Source organism: Mirounga angustirostris, unplaced genomic scaffold (genome assembly GCF_029215605.1).
Source record: "Mirounga angustirostris isolate CCGP_5_RB_7025 unplaced genomic scaffold, mMirAng1.0.hap1 SCAF_6, whole genome shotgun sequence".
Taxonomy (NCBI): domain Eukaryota; kingdom Metazoa; phylum Chordata; class Mammalia; order Carnivora; family Phocidae; genus Mirounga; species Mirounga angustirostris.
In genome coordinates, this window is record NW_026991714.1 from 91,294,361 (window position 1) to 91,308,602 (window position 14,242).

Genomic DNA, 14,242 nt, shown 5'->3' on the forward strand with positions numbered 1-14,242 from the left:
CTGAACATTTGGGGATGATACAAAAAAAAAAAGCACTTGGCCCAAACCCACAGATAGGAACAAGGAAAACGTTCCAGGCATTTTACCATACAGAAGTCATAGAAGTGGACACACTATTCCTCCAAAATAATATTTTGGGGCAATATCATCATAAGTAAAAGATGAAATGATTCTACTTTTTCCTATTAAATTGTATTTGTATAGTTTATAAGTTGTGATACTGGGTCGATGGCATCAAATTACCTGTGTTTCTATTTTCACCTCTGTGATCACACACAGCCTTAAGTACTTAAATTTACACTACCTTCAACATTTGGAAAAATAACAACCAATGGGTAAGTTTAGAAGAATGCTGCCCATGATTTTATTGCTTCCCAATGATTTTTCCAATATTCCACACTGAGAGGAACTGGTTAAACCCCTTTTCCACTAGTATGTCTAAATATGATCCAGGAATCTCAGAGGCAACCTAATATAATAATTTACTGCCTACTCCACCTGCAGAGCAGTAGGCAGACATTATTTATACTGAAAAGAACTTGTGTTTATTTTCTAACAACCGGTGACTCTTAGGCATCTACAAAGTTACTGGAAAGGAAATGTAATTCCAAATTTCTAAAGAGTGTTTGTAAACAAACTTATCAATGTATGTTTAGAAAAGCCTAGAGCTTGCGGGAGGTTACACAAACACAGCCTATTGGCTATTTATATCTGCTTATAGTGAGAGGACTTTATACAAAGATGAAAACTACTGATAACAATATTTTCTTCAGTTTAGAGAGGATACACAGTACAGTGTAGAATATGCAGCCCAGCCCTGGTTGAGGAGGGAGGAGCCCCAAACTAGAGAGCCTCAAGTTAAGCCTCTGGCTGGGGTCCAACAGAACTGCATGAACAGCACAGGTTGGTGGGAGTTCAAAGTGAAGGCGACTCTTCAGGTCTTAACTTCCTAGAGTTTCCTAGGTCTGGGTGCTTTTGTATATGTATCAACCTTCATACCCCCCCCCCCCCCCAAGCAAATGTGTACAGTCAGCTCGAATGGCACAGCTTGTGCGCTGACGTGCAAAGCCAAGTCAAAACCCTGAGCTTGGCGCTCCCTTCTAACTTTCTGGCTTGTCCAAGTCTAAATATTGACATTGCTCCTCAGTTGAGATGTTTGATACTGCTGAGGATAGAAAAGGCGCAGCTAAAAGTAGGATCTAATGATATATTTTTACATAGTTGTGCCTTCCTTCCACTTCCACTCCTTTTTTCTTTTTTTTTTTTTTGGAGAGGGGGTTGGATTCCCTTGTCTGCAACATCTCCCCTCTCCACCCCTCACCCCATTGTTCTCCCCGAAAGCTGAGCACACAGAGACAAGGTAAGGTGCTTTGCAAGCCCCTCATGGCAGCTCCTACTGTTGTCACAGGAACTCACAACAGACTCCACAGACACGGGGTTGGGGGTGGGGAGCGCCAAACTGGGCTGACCAGTCAACTCTCAAGGGGGTGCAAGCGCTAAACGGACGAGCGATCCACCTTTTCGGGTCCTCCGGCTCCCCACCACTGTTCTTCGAAGGAAAAGAGCCCTCCCGTCGACGCGGCACCACCCCCTCCCTGGCGCAGCCAGCCTGCTAAGGGTGCCTGTTGTACATTTTCTCAGCTCCAAGAAGGGGCGCGGCTGTGCGGGCGCTCCTGGAAATCTCTTCTGCTTGCCTCTGATGTGAGGGTTCCCGGCCCCGCCGAGAGGCGAGGGCGGCTCCCACAGCAGCTCGGTCCCACAACTCTCTGTCGGGACGCTGCTGGCCGCGTGGCGCGCGCCCCCCCGCCCCCCGCTGACGGCCCGGGCGGTGGGGGCTCCGCGGCGGCTGCTCGAAGAATAAGTTTCATACCGTAGCGCACTCACGACACAGAACCTACCCTGAAGCCGAGCGAGACGCGAGCTCTCTCCGCCTTCAAGGGTTGGGGGGAGCGGGGGGGTCCCCGCCACTCAGCAGCAGCCACGACTGCGCGCGGTCGCGGGTGTGCGGGACCCCTGCGCGCCGCGTGCCGCCCGCCGCCCAACTTTGCACAAAGGCAGCATGGCACTGCCTCGCCTTTCGGGCTCGCCCAGCGCCGCGGCCGCTCTTCCCTGTCCGGGGGAGAGGGGCTCGCCCTTCCCCACCCCAGCCCTCCCCTTCTCCTCCTGCCCCCACCCCGCTCCCAGGCGGGCCAGCCGGGCGGAACCGAGCGCCCGGCCCCGAGCTCCGCCGCCGTGGCGGCCGCCGCTCGCACTGTGACGTTAGCAGCCTTCGCGGCTATTTATATCCACACGATTGGATTTCATTCATGAAACCGGGGCCTGGTGTGTCTGTGCGCTGGGGCGCGGGTGGCAAAGGTGCCTCAGCTTTGCGCAGACCCGGGGCGTGGGGAGGGCCGGCGCTGGGAGGCGGACTGCCCGGGACGAACATGCGCGGAGCACCCGCGCCCCCGACCCTTCTCCCAGGCGGCCGGGAGGGTCGGGTCAGGGCGATCGGGGGCCCCCGTCCCTATTCCCGGCGTCCCACCCACACCCGTACAACTGCTGGCCCTTTGTCCCAGGCTCTGGAAAAGTAAGTTGGGCCACTAACCGGCTGGGCAGCATGGCTTTCTTCCCCCTAGGAGCTGACCGGCCGCGGACTCGGAGGGAGGACATTAGCTTTTGTTTCAAAAGCGAGCCCAGCTGCTGACTAAGGACTGCGTTAGCCCAGCCTCCTCCTGTCCTGGGAGGCTGCACGTGCTGGCGGGCTCCCCCGCTCTGGGTTACCTTCCTCTGTGACTTGGGGTCCCCGCAGGGGGCGTAAGCACGACCTGGCTGTCCCCCCACCCGAGGACGGAGGGGATTTACTACCTCCTGCAAATGGCTGAGTGAGGAAGTGAAATTGGCTTCGGGTCCTCATGGGTTGTCGGAATTCTTGAAAGCCCAGGACACTCCAATCCTCCTGGTGAACTTTTCTCCTCGCTCTTCTAGGCTGACTGTGACCTCTGAGGACAGGACCAGGGGTGGTCTGTATGCATTCATAGAACAAATACTGTGTGCCCACGGTATGGTAGGTGCCCTGTCCAGCTCTAAGAAAGTGACAATGCACACAACCAGCCTTGTCCCAGCCCTCAAGGAGCTTTCAGTCAGCTTGCTAAAATTAGTGTGCCTTACACTTCCTCACTCCCGGCCTATAAAAAGAGGCAACTGGGGGATAAAGGTATTGATGTGTTCAGCTACCTTATGGAATTCATTCATTTAATAAACCTGTGTGGAGGCTGCTGTGTACCAAGGCGATACAAAGAGGGCAACAGTGTGTCCTTAGTCCCCAAGGAGTTCTCAGGTACTGTGTTCCTGAGATGTTGAAGGGCCGGGGTGGGGGGGTGGGGGGATGGGTGGGAAGGGAGCCTTTTAAGGGCAACCTGATTCGTTTAAGCCATCCCCATTGAACTGTCTTTGGAAATGGAGTTATTGGTCCATATCTTTGATGCCCAGAAGAGAGGGTAGTGAAAAGTCAAGTATGGGGGTCTACTCGAAGAACTTCAAGACAGAGACATGAGGGGGCGATCATTTACTTGGCACAAAACAAACTTCCTTCGTCTATTTAAAAGTGACCCCATTCTGAAAGGTTTAATCAATACAGATTCTTTTCAGGAACACATTTCTTGGGAAAAGTTAATTAACCCTGTTCATTCCTAGCAATCAGTCAAGCTATTTCTCTTCAAACTGCCCTGGGGGCTAAGAAATAGGGTAGAAACTCAACAGAAACAGAATGAACGTGTATTGCAGCGCTCACATATGACAGGCAATGGTCTAGGAGGTTTAAAACAATTTTCTCAATTAATACGACAACTGATGAGGTAGATGCTATTATCATCATAACGATTTTATATATGAGAAACTGAGGCATGCAGAAGTAAATTTTTTTTTGAGATTTTGACAGCTGCATTTGCACCTGCGTTAGCCTGCACCAAAGCCTTCTTTTATCACTAACCTGCTTTTTGACATCCTGCCTTCCTTCACTTTCTTTCATTTCCTCAGTTATAAATTGAAAGAGTTAAGTGTCATGCTTAAGCAGCAGGCAGAGGCTAGGACCAGAAAGACACCTATACAAATACCCACAGATGGCAGGCTACCATTTGCCATCCATCCCCAGGAAGTACTGAGGCTCAGGTCTTCCAGAAGATGCTTCTTCTATAGGGCCCAAAGAACAAACAGTCATCATAGAACTACCCAGTTTGATGCCTCGATATGAGGGAAACTGACAGGAAGAACTTCCAGGAAAATAAATTGGTGTAAATGGTAATTCAGATAAGGCAGAGGAAAAGTCACTGTTCTAGGAAGTCTTTCCAAACAAGAATAGTGATCTGAGCAAGAGATTGCCTCAGTGGTGCTTTGCAGCCCCCAAGTTTTACACATAAACCCCCTAATTCTGGAAAAGTGGGAGACAATGAGCAAAAAGTACAGACTATCTTATGCCAAGAGGAAAGGAGAGAAAAGGAACAATACGAAGAATCCCCTGAGTCACTGCCATGAATGTATCCCTGTTCTTGTTATTACCATAAAATAATCCACATTTGCATACCGAAATTGTTGCATGCTAATAAAATCAATACTATTAGCTTTTAAGAAATATTCAAAATTGGTACTTAAGCTTAATTAAACCAACACTGTGTATTTAAACACTTTCGGGATTGTATTGCACAAAAGCACTAATAATTTTTGACTGGCTTTTATGGTAAATACTTACCAAAGTCATGGGATTAAAGAAAATTCCCACAATGAAGACAAAAAACTGTTCCATTATCACAAATGAACTTACACATGCTATCCTCTTTGTATTTGCATCCCCCCAACATTAATCTGTTCTCCATCTCCAGAGTTTTGCCATTTTGAGACTGTTACATTAGTGGGGAACATACAGTTGTTGTTTTGTTGTTGTTGTTGTTTAACTAAGCATAATGCTCCTGAAGTTCATCCAGGGAGTTGCTTGTATCACTAGCTCGTTCCTTTGTATTACTGAGTAAATTTCTATTATGTGGATGTACCAGAGTTTGTCCGTTTGCCTATTGATGTTTCCAGTATTTTGCTATTACCAATAACACTTCTGTAAAGGTTTGTACCTAGATAGTTGTATGAACATAAGTTTTTATTTCTTTGGGATGAATGCCAAAGAATACAATTGTTGGGTCATATGCTAAGAAACTCTCAAGCTATGTTCCAGAGTACCATAAACATTCCCACCACTAATGCACCAGAGGTCTAGTTTCTGTACATTCTCACCAGCATTTGGTATTATCACTATTTTTTTTTTTTTTTTTAGTCCACTTGTTCAGTAATTTTGTAGGGACAACTCACTCTTTTAATTTTCATTTCCCTAGTGGCTAATGATTTTGAACATCCTTTCATGTTCATTGCTGCTATCCATATCTCTTTTTGCTGACATATCTGTTCATGTCTTTGGCCTATTTTGTAATTGGATTATTATTATTTATTTATTTTTACTATTAGAGTTTTTTCAAAAATATATTCTAGGATCACAGAATTTCCAAATTGCAAATTAAATACGACCTCAAGATAATTCTATTTTCAATTCAATCACTTGTTCAACATTTCTGTTGCCATCAGTTTTATAGAGAATATTCTCAGATACCTACATAAAGTATCCTCAAGTACTTACATAAAACTCCTATAGAGAGAGCCTTTTCAGGATTATTTTCTAAACCTGCATTTCAGCGGTGGGTAACACGCTCCGCAGAACCGCCAGCACGTGGCGGCCGTCCAAGGGGCCAAGGCCCCGTCTCCATGCAGGCGCAGACGCTCCTCCGCGCCTCTTCCTCCTCGGATGTAGAATTTGGTGTTGTCGTCGGCTGTTTAGAGGAGAGTGTCCTGGGTGGCGAGTTCCAGGTGTTAGGGAAATTTCACAGACAAGTACTACCAAGGCTTGCGCACGTGGGAGAGAATCAGCTCGTCCATGTGCCTGGTTTTAAGTACAGATGCGTTTGGTAGAAAGATGTTAAAAAACAGCTGTTGGAGCCGATGTCTGGAGTTACCATGGCAGCTTTCGGGAGAGCCAGCAACTGTGGCACTGTAAAAATGCAGTGGCTGGTGGCACAGTCGATCTGCTGGCCCGCATTTTTGGGGTTTTCTGGCTTTTAAAGGAACGCTTCTGGACTCCAGAGCAGAAAAAGAGCTCTGGACCCTGGACTCAAGCAGTGGTTTAGTGGCGACTTGCTCGTACAGACCGTCTTGCGTGGCAGCTCTGGACCTGCGGCTCTAGCTCCCACCGCCCAGCAACCCGGTCGGCCCGACAGGCTGGGTTCGGCTCCGGCTAATGCTGACAGCCAGGTAAGACTGACTCAGTTCTGGGGCTGTTCATTCAAGCTAAGCATTGAAGGCCCCAAAAGGAAATGACCTGACCCTCGTGGGACCTCTGTGTCTCCTGAGACCTGAGAATTCAGGAATTCTAGTGCTTCTGCCAGAAGCTGCTTCTCCAAGTTGTCCGACTACTCTGGGGCCAGATGTTGCCCAGCATTCCATATGGAGGGGAGGGGCCCTTCCCCAGCTTCGTTGATACATCACCAACATGGAAACACCTGCCATCACGAATGCTTTCCGTCCCAAATGCTACAGGCAGGCTTTGCGTGAATCGGTGTGTTCATAGCTTTTTCATCTGGGTAAGACACTGAAAACCCTTACGTCCAAGTGGCTAAGCTGTGTGGGTTTTGACTGCTTGGGAATTTACCTTGGGTGTCACTCAAACTCTGGAGCTCTCTGAAGCTTCTATTTTCTGTTCACTGTTTTGGGGAAATCTGAGCTAGTCTTGGCTGTGGGAATCAACTGGAAGAGATGTCCTTTACCTGAAAACTACAAGTGGAAATGAACTCTTAGCCTTGGGTTTGTAGTCCACTTATCACTGTCAGTCCTGATTTAGTCTCTTTGACAAACTTTTTCTAAAGCACCATTTAAGTATTGAAGATCTAGAAAGTATAGATAGATGGATGGACAGATGAATCCATGAATACTCAAGATAATCTAGTGGATCTAATCTTGGAATTTTTGTGATTACCCTTTTAAAGATAGAAGCATTAAATGTTCTATAAAGGCAAAAAGGTTTTTCATATTGGAGTTCCTATCTTACCAGGCACTAATGGATATAGGCTCTGTGCTGGAAATCTACACAAAGGTATTCTTTTCTTATAGTATGTTAAATGTATTTGTGCAGGTTTGCATAAAAATCTGTATGGGGGCGCCTGGGTGGCTCAGTGGGTTAAGCATCTAGCTCTTGATTTTGGCTCAGGTCATGATCTCAGGGTTCTGAGATTGAGCTTCGAGTAGGGCTCCACTCTCAGCGGGGAGTGAGCTTCTCCTTCTGCCTCTCCCTCTGCCCCTCTGCCTGCTCATGCATGCTCTATCTAAAATAAATAAATAAATTTTTAAAAAAATCCTTTCTGTATAGATCCATTCATTAGGTTTTCTGTTGGGTTGGGGTAAGTTTCGTAAAAATGTGATTTTGCAAGCTCCACAAATCTAACTACATTCTTCTTCCTGTCAAAATTTCTCTTACCAAGATGGTATTCTACTGGTCTAGCTCAGCATGTGTAAGAGGAGGTAGTAAACAGCTTTTCTGGTTATCTACATGTCTTTGCTTAGTATGGTGTTACTGATTGGAAAACATATGTCATACCTTCAGAAAGAAGAAAAACACAACAAACTAATGCACAATGTTTATCTTTGATTTTTTTAAGTAAAATATGATTTTAAAGTAAAAGGATGATTCTTATGATTTCATAAAAATATGAAAACATATATCATACCTCTAGAAAGAAGAAAAACACAACAGTCTAATGCACAATGTGTATCTTTGATTTTTTTTAAAGTAAAAATATGATAAAAAAGTCTGCTGGTGAAAGGAACATTTGTTTCAGGAATAAGCTATATTCCTAATATTAAAAAGGTGTTAATGCTAGACTTCAACTTTACCTAATTAAAAATAAATGACAAGATTTATGTATTATAGCATAATTAAGGCTCTCTTGCCTGACCAGCTGTTTCATACAAAAAATACAAACTGTGTTTCTTTTCATGAAACAAGTTAAAAAGAAAAAAACCTCAAAAATCAAAAAAATCCAAACACACATAAAGGTAGTGGAAACAGTAGGAAAATAAAATTGTATTTTGGCTATCCCACTAACGAGCCATATAATTCTGTGCTAGACCCTTAATCCATTGCACCTCAAAGTTCCATATATAAAACGAGGCTAAGAATCATAACTTCTAAAAAGTTGTTAAGAGGACTAAGTGAAAAAATGTGGAAAATGTAAAGTATGAAGCTACACATACTGGTAAATTTGAAAATGGACTCATTCTGAGGCTGTTTAAAAACACTGTGCCCCACAGGGTACCCCTTGATTTGCGAGTGCCAAAGATCAATCATAGAGGAACTATATCATTCCCGCAACTCATCTCCCAAGTGCTGACTGTAAGTATTATACATAATAACCTCCGCCAAATTCTCTTTATAAGGTAGAAAGTTTAATATTTGAGATTTGACGTTTTTGCTCTGCCAGTGACTTGCAATTGCTGCATTTTCTCCCATCGTAGAAGTGAGCTAAACTACATGCAGAAACTAGAAAAATAAATGGACTACACACACACACACACACACACAGCCCATTTCCGAAGAATAATTCCACCTATGTGCATATCACATTTTTCTGCTTACCCAGCATCTCTAATATACGTGTCACATAATCTTCATGACAAGCTTGAGAGTTATTATCTCAAGTATGGGAAACGGGGAAATGAAGTTTCCTAGAGGGTGACTTGTTCTCTGTGAGTAGAGCGAGAACCAGAATTTTTTCTAACCCAGAATTCTAACTCTGATCATCAGACCATGTGAAAGTAACTATTCTGAGGTAATTCAGTGCACAGTAGACTAACTTATGTATGGATACTGCTTTAGAAGGAATACAGTTTTTTTAGAAGCCAACTCACCAGTCAGCCCCTAGAAAAAAGCTGAATCATAGAGACTTTTCCTTAGTTGGCATTAGTCACCTTTTCATAATGGTTCCTTATCTGAAAGCACCGAGGAGCTGATTCCTTTCCCTGGAGAAGCGAACATCTGTCTTCGTGCACACAACCAAATCTCTTCTGATTTTTGTAAATGTTTATGTTTACCGTCATATTTCACATGACCTCTAATTTACCACTTGGTAAACTCCCCTTTGTGGACAAGTAGTTAACTGCATCACATGTGAGTGATGTAAGCAGTTAAACAGGTTAAGATCAATATTGACGGAGCACAATCCTTTAACTTGTAAACATAAGCTGTGGACTCCAGGGTTCAGGCACAAAATCTCACTTTCCATCCTTGTGTCTGTCTTAGGAAAAACTGAGGTGGTGCTGACAGTCATCATGTTCCATCCCCACAGAGCTTGAACAGCAGTGTGGGCAAGAAAGCCCACAGAGAATGGTTTTTAATAATGGTGAATGATAAAACTTGTACAAGACACCTGAGTTCTAACTTCTAAGTACTCACGTATACAGGCCATCTGTGTTACTTATGAAAAAGCTGCAGTTTTAAAGGAAAACTACCCTTCATGGTTTCTTTTGTTCCACTGCCAACATTACATTGGTCATCCTTTATGATTATGAAGAGGCACTTGGAGATCATGAAAACGGTTTGTGAAGAGTACAGTGCAATAATAAACAGGGAAGGTATTAGCATAGACAAATAATAGTAATAAACACCAGGATCACCAGCAGACATTTTAATCCATATTATATTAGTCAGTATTGAGTAAGCACCCACTATGTGTGGGGTGTGGGGCTAAATGCTTTCACACTCACATTAACTCCTTACAGTGACTTTTTGAGGGAGGTACCACTGGCATCCCCATTTTATAGAAGAAGAAACTGAGGACCAGAAAGGTCAGGTCACTCGCCAGAGGTCAAACCCTTATTTAAGTATTACTCATTTTAAAATAGGAACTCCTGATAGAGAAAGATTCTTCTTTCACATAATTAGCACTTCACATTTAGAGGATTCCTTATTCATTCAAAGTAATGCTGATTACAATGTACAACATTGCATTGTGTAATTGGAACACTGATGGGCTACAGCTTCTCTTAAACTCTGACATCAAACTCAGGGAAACTACCTCAATCCTTTGTATTTTAGAACCCCCAGTAGGTTAAAGGTTGAGTAGAGTTGAAGAGAGCTCATCTTCATGAGGTGACAACTTCAGGATTCACGGGGTCCTTGACAAGATGGCCAACACCTGGGGGTCAGGTGTCTATGAGAGATATGACCTCACTGCCCCCATGGCACAGAAAGCACATAATTTATGGAAAAATATACAATGCAATCTCTAGCTCATTTCCTGGTATTTCTTGAAATTAAATTATTGCTCTACTTCCTAATAGAAGAAGTGCGTGCTATAATGGTTTCACCTTGTGCTAGCAATGTCAGGTTGATGAGATAAGAGGGGAAGGTTATGCAGAAAAAAAAACCCAGCCCATTTTAACAGATGATGTGATTATGAAGTCTGATTTAAATATATGGGTAGTACAGAGAAGGCAGGGACTTAGGCTCCTAGTGAGCATATCATTCTCAATTACCAAGTGAAAAGTATTCCTTGATGTTTAAATATCCATATCTATCTAGTGGGGGAATAAGTTCTATACATAAACATGCATTAATTTGAAAGTGATGCTTCTTTCTTCCTAATTCTTGGCCAATCTGGAATCCCTGTTGAAGACCCTGTGTCCCTCACTCCTTTCTCTAAGTTCACGGCATCTGAAGGGACAGTGGTATTTGTGTGGGGTCCAATCCAAACAATACCTCTTTTATTTTTATTTTATGTTTTTTTAAATTTCATTTATTTATTTGAAGCCTGAGAGAGAGAGAGAGAGAGCACGTGCACAAACATGGGGAGGGGCAGAGGGAGAAGCAGGCTCCCTGCTGATCAGGGTGCCCCATGTGGGGCTCCATCCCAGGTCCCCGGGATCATGACCTGAGGTGAAGGAGACACTTAACCAGCTGAGCCACCCAGATGCCCCCAACACCTCTTTTTAGTAGTAAAGGTGATATATCATCTACTGTGAATATAGGTAGTTCTGCTTTCTATAAAACAACAACTCTTGCTCTTATAAGCACTACTGCTTGTACTGTGAGGTTATTGCTGGGCTTGATGGTTTTTTCTCAATAACATGTTTGAGGTGGCTAATGGAGGAAAACAGGCATATGTATCCTGCACAATAGTTTATAAATAGAAACACTAGGCACACAAAAGACACTCTGGTATTCTTTGTAAATTTGCATGCTTGCATACTATACAGTAATTGGGAACTGAGACCCTGGGATATATTGAAGTGTCTTCTGAACGATAAAGGCAACATTAACTTTTATCCAGTATAATTGAAGCTTTAAATTTATTTTAATGTATTCCATTATATTATGATTTTATTAAACTTCATTACTAAAACATAGCTAACTTAATTAAGTAAACTTAGCTAACTGTAATTTAGAACACTTGATTAACCAGTTCATCACCTTTTTTTAGCACTACCAAACATAGTGAACAACAGTGAAGATGGCCTCGTTGTGAGTCCAGTCCATTGGCTTGCGAGTTAGGTAATGAGAACTCCAGACTACAGTTAATCAACTCCTTATGGGAGAATTTCCTTGGGCAAGTCAAGTCACGTCTGTCATGGCTCAGTTTCCTCATCTATATAAAATCAAAGCACTCACACTGGAGTGAAAGAGTTTATTTCAGTCTTGAGTTCCAGAGTGATTCCACTATTCATGTTGAAATCATTATGAAAAGACAAAGATACAGTTGTCTCAAAGAGTGCTTCACACTTTGGTTATTATGAAAGATTTAAAGAAACATATTCAGCAAGCGTCAAATGAGTTCCTTGCACTTATTATTAAACTGAGTTTCTTTAAATACTGATAGCCCTTATTTGGCTTGGAGTTAGGGTTACCAGCTAAAATACAGGACACCCAATTACATTCCAGTGTCCTAGGCAATATTTGGGACAAACTTGTATTAAAAAATTATTCATTGTCTGAAATTCAAATGTAACTGGGTATCCTGTTTTTATTTTATTTTAATTGATTAATTTGCTAAATCTGGCAATGTAATGGGTTGGAAAGGATGATGAACAGGGAGAAAAATTAGATGGAAAGAAAGTAGACAAAAGCATTTTTGGTATTACTGAATAGTGAATTTAATAGTAAACAGGAGATAAATTAATCAAGTAGCATTTCCTAAACTATCCTATTGGATCAGCCCTGAGTGAAACTCTGTTAATAAAGGGGAATAGTCCTTTACTTATTTTTAAATGGCCAAGTTGGGGAAATACTTTGTATTTTATCCTCTTCTTAAAGTTACAGTTGTTATTGCAAGACTTCTCAGGATGTTTGTATGTGACAGTAAATTATGCCTTGATAGGAGGGAAGAAGTCTGTGTTGAGCTGTCCATACTTATTTGATGAGGGAAACCTTCTTTTGATATTAGAATACGTATCAATAATCCACACTGTTCCACTGAATACACTTTGTGAGCATCAAAGTAAGTAATAGAAAACAGTGGGTAGGGTCATTCATTCCAAAGAACTTAACATGGAGGCTTCCTTCTGATTAGGCAGACATGTGGGTCACTGTGGTCAATTATTCAAGGAGTAGCTATCCTGGGTTACCCCAAACCACAGATAATTGTCAGCTACCATTACATAGCACATTACATACCACATTACATAGCATTACATAGCACAAATACATTCATTTAAGTTGCCAGCAGTGCTGATTATAAAACACTGTAATTATTTAGGGTAGCATAGAAGCAGCGACCCAGTATTAGAAAGCATTCTCTTAGTCTGAATTTGTGGTCTATAACTTGTGGTCAGTGACAGATACTCAGAAGGGCCCAGTTTTTTATTGCAAAGGAGATAGGAACCCATATGTGCACCAAGTTTGTTTGTTGTTTGCAAAGAATGTTGCTACTTTAAACATGAAGTACATGCTATCAGGGTTGATGAGGTATTTTTCATTTTAACATGTTTTTAAATTCATAACAATTTTTAGCCATTTGTTTTCTCAATGGACACATTGAACTACTCTCATGTGGGAATCTATGAAAGTTTTCTAGTCTCAACTAGAAAGCTGTTTATAGGCTGGCAGTTCTCTTGTGAGTGATTCAGCTGTTCCCAAACAATTTGGTGCTGTGGTGTAACCACCACTAAGTCTTAGGAGTCAACTCAGATTCTGTCCTCCTCCCATCTCCAAAGCCAACCTGAATCAAATGCTAATTGATAATTGAGAATGCTAAAATGCAGGTCTAAGTGAGTAAGTAAGTAGAAGGGGGAAAAAAAACGCCACAAAGTTTCTGGATAATCACAAATTTTGTAGTCCAGTTCTGAGAAACTGAAAGAGTATTCTTAACAACTTGTGCAGTGGTAATAACACAACAGTATTTAGTGAATGCCTACTCCATGGCTACACACTGTTCAGTGCTTTGCATGCTTTGTCTCATGGGATCCTCACGGCAACCCTGTGAGATACTATTATCCTCTTGTGCAGGTGGGAAAGTTGAGGTACAGAGAGGTTCAGTCACTTGTGCAAGATCACATTCCTAGGAAGAGGAGTTCAAGGATTAGCATTCTAAGTCAAAATTCAATCCCAAATTCATAACTATGGTCCAGTACTGCTGCAAAGTGGAAGGACTTACTGTGAGCAGACACCACTTCTGAGTGTATTTTCTGTGCTTTGCCAGACCAGACACAGATTTCATTGTTAATCAGATTAAAAAGTTGATAATTGGATGCTCAGAACATGTGGTTCAAAGACTCAGTACAGGGAACAAAAAGGCTAATGCCAAATTAAAGGAAGTAGAAAAGTCAAGCACCTCTGAGGAAGAAATCACAGGGAACTTGACTGGATTCCATTTTTATATGCATAAAGTTGAAGCCTGAAAACATTTAGTTTTAAGCACAGCGTATTTTAGGAATGCTAATGCAATCCTAAGTTTTCTGAAAAAATGTCAAACTCTCATTTCTTTTAAAAACCAAAATTTCCGAGCTGGCCGTCTTACAAAAGGAACTCAACAGGTTTTAGTTTTAAAAGAGTTTGGGACTTTGATATTACCCAGGTGAGAGGAGCTATGTTATTTTTATTTGATGAGTAAGCATAACTGGATCTTTAAGGCAAAACTTGGAATTAAAATACAAATTTCTAAAATATTTTTATTTCAGATAAATC

General features: G+C 42.4%; 1 protein-coding gene across 9 annotated transcripts in view; it reads right to left on the bottom strand.

Moving 5' to 3' along the window:
- RHOBTB1 (Rho related BTB domain containing 1) overlaps window positions 1-14,242 on the bottom strand; it is a 120,227-nt gene that overhangs the window by 63,120 nt on the left and 42,865 nt on the right. For 4 of the 9 annotated variants that reach the window (XM_045877903.3, XM_045877898.3, XM_045877899.3 and 1 more), the window contains exon 1: window positions 1,899-2,159. The exons of 2 other annotated variants lie outside the window; for them this stretch is intronic. The gene's annotated coding sequence lies outside the window, so the exon portion shown is untranslated. Of the gene's footprint in view, window positions 1-1,517; window positions 1,758-1,898; window positions 2,162-2,587; window positions 2,751-14,242 lie in introns of those variants that run through there. 3 more of the 9 variants (XM_045877901.3, XM_045877904.3, XM_064594670.1) reach the window with 3 other exon arrangements.